The sequence below is a fragment of the Galeopterus variegatus genome, unplaced genomic scaffold (assembly GCF_000696425.1).
Source record: "Galeopterus variegatus unplaced genomic scaffold, G_variegatus-3.0.2 Scaffold7785, whole genome shotgun sequence".
NCBI lineage: Eukaryota > Metazoa > Chordata > Mammalia > Dermoptera > Cynocephalidae > Galeopterus > Galeopterus variegatus.
Genome location: NW_007733896.1, coordinates 28,447 through 34,616, shown reverse-complemented (window position 1 = coordinate 34,616; position 6,170 = coordinate 28,447).

Sequence of the window (6,170 nt, the reverse complement as noted above, 5' to 3'; positions counted from 1 at the left end):
GTTAAAATTTACAAAACAGTCTAAATTACAAGCTCTTTGTGGTACTTATCATATTTTATAAATTCATTTATATTTCAAGGTGTCTGATTACTTGATTATAAATAATTCCAGTGGGAGGAACATATTCTTGCAATAATATCTTTCTATGCAGTAGATGGCAATACATTTCTATAAGTTGAGAACTGAACCTCATAATTTTATTGTCTTAATATGTCAACTTTTAACATTTTCAAAAGAAATTAAGCTTATTTTTTAAATTTTGGATAGAAAAAAATTTCAGTATCCCTCTCCACATTTGAGCAATCATATCCAAAAATCTCTGTGCCTTTGCACTGCTCCCCATCAGCATGAAAAGAACAGCCAGAGCCCTAATGTTTCTTGCTGCTCACTTTTCAGCTTTGACCAAAAATGGACTAGTAGATATCAAGGTAACCATAGCATGCATGAAAAGTCTAATCACAACCCTGAAGATCATACCCCAAATTTATCCTGTATTCAGCACTCAAGGTAAGGAAGCTAATATTAAAGTGAGAATTAGCAGAACCACTTAGCATTTTAGTGAAGACAGTCAGTGTTTATATCCAGAGGAGGGAGTTCAAGCAAGTGTAGACAGGACAGAGAAAGCCAGTGAACAGATACCTGGACTCAGTGATCTGTAGCTGCATAAACGAGGACAAGTGGAAGTCAATCCTGTGTTACACTTCCCTCTGTGTAACCAAGACGAAAAAAAGAGAAAGAAAGAATTAACTCAAGGTAACATGAATAAGGCCTGGAGGGACTGCTGCCCATCAGGGAAGCAGCCGTGATTCAAAATCCGCCTTTCTTTTTGTTGACAAGTCAAGGAAGTTTCACAAGAAAAATCAGTTGATTCAATCATCAAAGAAGGACATAAAAACAGGCAGTATAAAACTAGTAACAGCAGTAAATTAACAATGTGACATTCCAGAATGGAATTTGTAAAAAGCTAAGTCGATCTGCCAACAAACAGCTTGTCCTTAGTAAACATTCTCTTTTCCACATACTTCCTACAGCAATTTCCTTAGCATATTTAAACAGCATTCAAGCAGTTTCCTTAACATATCTTAAGAACAATCAGTAGGTTAAATAATCAATCGTCCTTCAAGCCGGAATCAAACCAGTGACCTAAAACAAAGAACACAATCCCATCCCTAAACAGTGATTATAATTGATTAGATGGCTTTGCCAAACTTACCTGTGGACTATTGTCCCCTACTCAAGGGCTTTAGCCCCATGCATATATTTACCTAAAAATCCTATTCTAAGATCAAAGAAGAATCAAGATTTCTAACCCACTACGATCCTGCTAGAGCCAATTCTGTGGATGCCAATTCTGCTTCCTCTTTCTAAAGCTAGTCAGTACTGTCTATTCTTCTATTTCAAAGGGATTTGGATGCAGCAAAATGAATGTTTCTTATTTAAACATACCTAAATACAGACAGTTGAAGGAAGTATTTTTCTTTTTTTTTTTTCCTTTTTGTCTTTTTTTGTGACCGGCAACGGATCGCAACCCTCAGTGTCGCGCCCGTACTGGACCGGGACCGGCAACGGGATCGCAACCCTCGGTGTTGCGCCCGCACCTCGCTCAGCCAGTGAGCGGCCGGTCTGTATGTGGGATCCGAACCCTCGGTGGGAGTGCTGCCGTGCTCCCAAGCGGCGCACTGTAGCAGTGCGCCACCGGGCCGGCCCCATAAGGAAGTATTTTTCTAATAACATGCTTTACAGAATTAGTTCTGTCTTGTTTGGATGGAGATGCTTAGTAAGTTTTTGCTATGGGTGAGACATAATACTGCATTTTCTCCATTTCAGGTGCTAGTCTTATCTGACCAAAGAATGAAGCAAAAGGACATGAATGTGACCACTAGAGGGAGCATGATATTCACAGTTCTTCCCAAACGCTGAAGGGTCCAAGCTGGTAGCAGCAAGTGATCACCTGTCAGGTTTGGGGAGGCCAGGAAATCTCAAGAGCAGCCTGCACCATTCATCCCAGCGTGCCCTGCCAAGAGTGCCATTTAAACTGTGTGCCACAATGTTAAAAAGGTTGGAAAACATTTCCTTCGAGTTGCAGATTAAAGCCAGTTTTGAAATGAGTAAAGAACAATTCACACTTTATCTCAAGGAGATTATGAAAGCCTAAAAATACTCTAATAATTTCAGCAGTGTTAAAAGATAGGATAGGATTTTCCCCTTTCCTTAATCCCTTCTTTTCTCTTCCCATCCCCACCCTTTTTCTAGAGGGTGTCTTTGGCAAGCCTGAGAAAAAAGAGACACAGTAACATGTTAACACATTGAACTTCTGCTGCAAGTGTCAGTCAGTATTAACGATAGAAAATCCTGTCTTGCAGATGATTCATGTGGATGCATAGGACTTTTAGGAACTGAGTTAGCCTTTCCAGGGGAGAAAGAAAAGAACTGTGCATGCCTTGCTGTGTACATTGCTAGAATAACTGGATTGTAGGATACATGCCTATTAATACATACTTCCAAGTTGCCCTCCCAAATGGTTGTGCCAGTTATGTGAGGATGCATGTTTTGCCGTGCCTGCTTCAAATTTGATATTTTTTCAACTGATAGGCGAAAAATGGCTGTTTCATTTACACACTGGTAAGGTTGAAATCTATCTTATATATTTATAAAACTTCTGGATTCTTTTTTTCTTCTCTGAATTACTTTTGTCATATTCTCTGCCACATTTTTAAAAAATTGGGTCCTGTTTTTCTTATTGAATTGTAGGCATTCTTAATCTAGTATTAAGATTTTGTCACTTGTCTTTTCACTTTTGATGTCTTTTTTTAGAATTCAAGTTTTATATTTTGGTATAATCAAATTTATCACTTTTTTTTCTTTATCTCCAACATCAAACTTCAAATAAAGTTAGATTGTATTTAACAAAGTAAGGAAGATCCTCGAAAATCAAGTGGTGTTCGTAGGAGAGTCTCAGTAGAAAGCAGATCAGCCACATCTACATTGGGACTGACAAAATAGGGAACAAACAGGATCATTGAAATAGCCTATGTGGAAAGCTAACAGGTTCTGGAAGCAGAAAGTGGGTGCTGGGGGAGGAAAATGTCTATAGAAATATGGATAGACTTCTCAGAGACTAAGGCAAAGGTGGATTTTGAAGGATTTACAGGGCCCACCTTTGAGATATTGTAAGGATTAAAAATAAAAATACGTGGCCCCTGGGCTTGACTGATTAAAGGCTTTATAGCAAGCTTTTGGCTTTGCCTTCACAGAAATGATCCTTGTGAAGCCAGAAGTCATCTCAATTTTTGTCTGCTAGGACGAGTCAAAGACTTACTTATCATCTATGTTTATAAAGGCTGTGGAGACAGGGAAGAGTCAAGTAAGTGCTGGCATCTGCAGGCCAACTTCAGGCCACTCAATAGGAAAAAGAAACTCCTGAGCTGCTTTTTAATTCTAATGCAAGCAGGGAAAGTGAGACTTCACTGTAGAGAATCAGAGAAAACAACATAGGGTAGTTCTGTTCAGCTACTATAATACCTTGGAGCAGCTGAAGCAGAAGTGGTTTGGAAGGTGTGGGAAGAGATGTTGGCACCTACATTAAAGGCAGTACAAATTAGAAACCTACAAGCTTCACCTTGGTCAGGAGAGAACCCCTAGTTGGTATAATGGATTTTCCTTTGACAGGAATATTTATTCACAGTTCCTCCCAAACGCTGAAGGGTCCAGGCTGATTCCACCTGCCCAAAGGCACCCTCTTTTCAAACTGAAAAAGGCGAAGTGCTGAGGGGCTGTCAGGAAGTGGACTGGTGACCCAGATTGAGCCAGGTAGGCTCTATCTAGCATTTATCTCCATTTCCACTTGGCTCCATGCCGTAAAGCAACTTTAGGCCTTTATCTAGACTGGAGGGGCTGACAAGGACCCATGTCACAGGGAGAGCTATGCCTATAGTTGCTGGACAGTGGGTCCCAAGTAATTATGCTTTACTAGTCATTGTAAATTAGTACTTACAAGATCTCTGTGGCGAAAATAGGAAGTTACTTATATTTAGGATAACCTGTGATGAGCATGTTTTCCAGGGTAAGAGAAGTAGCAGACGTGCTGCATTGCTGTGGCAAAGATCCCTGAGCCTGACTGTAAAAGGTGAGCTGGTGATGACCAGCTCCTTGAACCAACTATTGTTGGAAGTAGACTAAGGAAGGCACACATGCTTAGGTTCCCTTTGTATAATACAGCTCTCCAATGTTCCCCAGGGCTCCTGAGGTGCAGGGTGGTCCTTTGCACTCCCTCAGCACCCAACCTAGAAATGGAAAGAAGGTCAACATGGAAGTTGAGGGCTAGGAAGGAGACATGCTGTCTTTCTACACATGGGAACAACAATGGAATTACAGGAGCACAGACATTAATGAGTATGGGAAAGCATGTCATCATAGATCCATGATTTAAGACAATGCTGTCCAATAGAACTTTCTGTGATGATGTAAATGTTCTATATCTGCTGTCTGATTTGTTGGGCACTGGCTACATGTGGCTACTGAGCACTTGAAAGATGGCTAGTGTGAATGAGGAACTGATTTTAAATTATATTTAATTTTCATTAATTTAAATTAAAATGGAAGTAACCATGTTAGCTGCCCTATTGGACTGCACAGATTTGAGGGATCAATGTAAGGAATTTGTAATTAATGGCATTATATCTGAGTTTTATGGTTCTCATGCATTTCCAGTAGTCTCCAAGAGGGTGAGGCTATGTATGAATTGTATGTCACTGAACAAACAACTTAGATTAATCAGTTCATCATGCTCTGAGTTCAGGATGCCCTAGACTGCCTGCGGGGAATGAGAGTGTTAAGAATCTTGGGTGCTCATGGTGGAGAAGAAAGAAGAGACAGCTCACATTTGCCAGTATTGAGCATCTCTGGAAACCCAGCTGCCTCTCAGCCTCTGAGTAGTTGGGGATATGAATTTGTTAGTGGTGCTATTGTAGATAATAATCCAATTACATTGAAAAGACTTAAAAAGAGCATGAGAAACAAGTCCCTGAAGTGGTAGCTCTCCCAAAGGAGATAAGGAGGGAAGAAACCTGTCATTTGACAAGTGTCATTTTTGTTGCCCTTCAAAGAAATATGTGGAACACATTGTTTCCAATAAGCATTGAATTAGAATAATTTCTTCTCTGGTCCATCCGCTTCTGAGAACTAAAGACATCTTTTGAGTTCAGTGGGTATTACAGGTGGTTTGTCAGAGATGATCCTGAAATCACCAACTTCTTACCATTTGACTTGGGAGTACCCAGGCAGTATGAGGACCTCTCATAGGCAGCCGTGGAACTGCAAAGACAGAGTGCCTTGCCCTGTGCGTGAGGAGCAGTCCAAACGCTAGTGCGAGGCTTTGCAAGCACCCGAGAGCCTTGTGTATTATACATTGCTTTATTTCAGGAGGTTTTAGAGAAAGAAACCTGTGGTATTTGCGAGGCCTTATATGTCCTTTGTGAGTTTTAGACTGAAGTGGCCTCCCGTGGATGCAAATAGGATACATGTAGGTATTGTACTGATGGCCCAAAGGGGAGCATTGTGTTTGTCTCTAACTCCAGGTAAGTCACAGGTACAAGACAGAAGGAAGGTAGAAAGGAAGAAACTGAGAGCTTAATTTTATTTATAATACAGAGGCCTCTTTTTTTCTAGCTAGTTTTCTATTTCCTAGTTTTTCTCCAGTTAGTTTTCTCCCCCTTGCATACACACCCTAACCCCCTTGCCCCCCGCCACCCCGCCTTTTAAATTTAGATTTTTTTTGCCTTTGGTGCCATTCTTAGAAATGTCTTTCTCTCCACAGGATGATAAAACTTGCTACTCATATTCTCGCACTTTTATGGTTTTGTTCTCCCTCCCTTTTTCATTGTGGTCAAATATATATAACATAAAATTGACCATTTTAGCCATTTTTAAGTGTACAGTTCATGGTGTTAAGTACATTCATATTGTTATACAACCAGCACCACCATCTATCTCCAGAATTTTTTCATCTCCAAAACTGAAACTCTATGTATCCTGGAAACTTCCCATTCTCCTTTGCCTCAGCCCATAGAAACCACCGTTCTCCTTTCTGTCTCTATGAATTTGACTATTCTAGTACCTTATATGAGTGGAATCATATGTATTTGTCCTTTTATGACTGGCTTATTTCACTT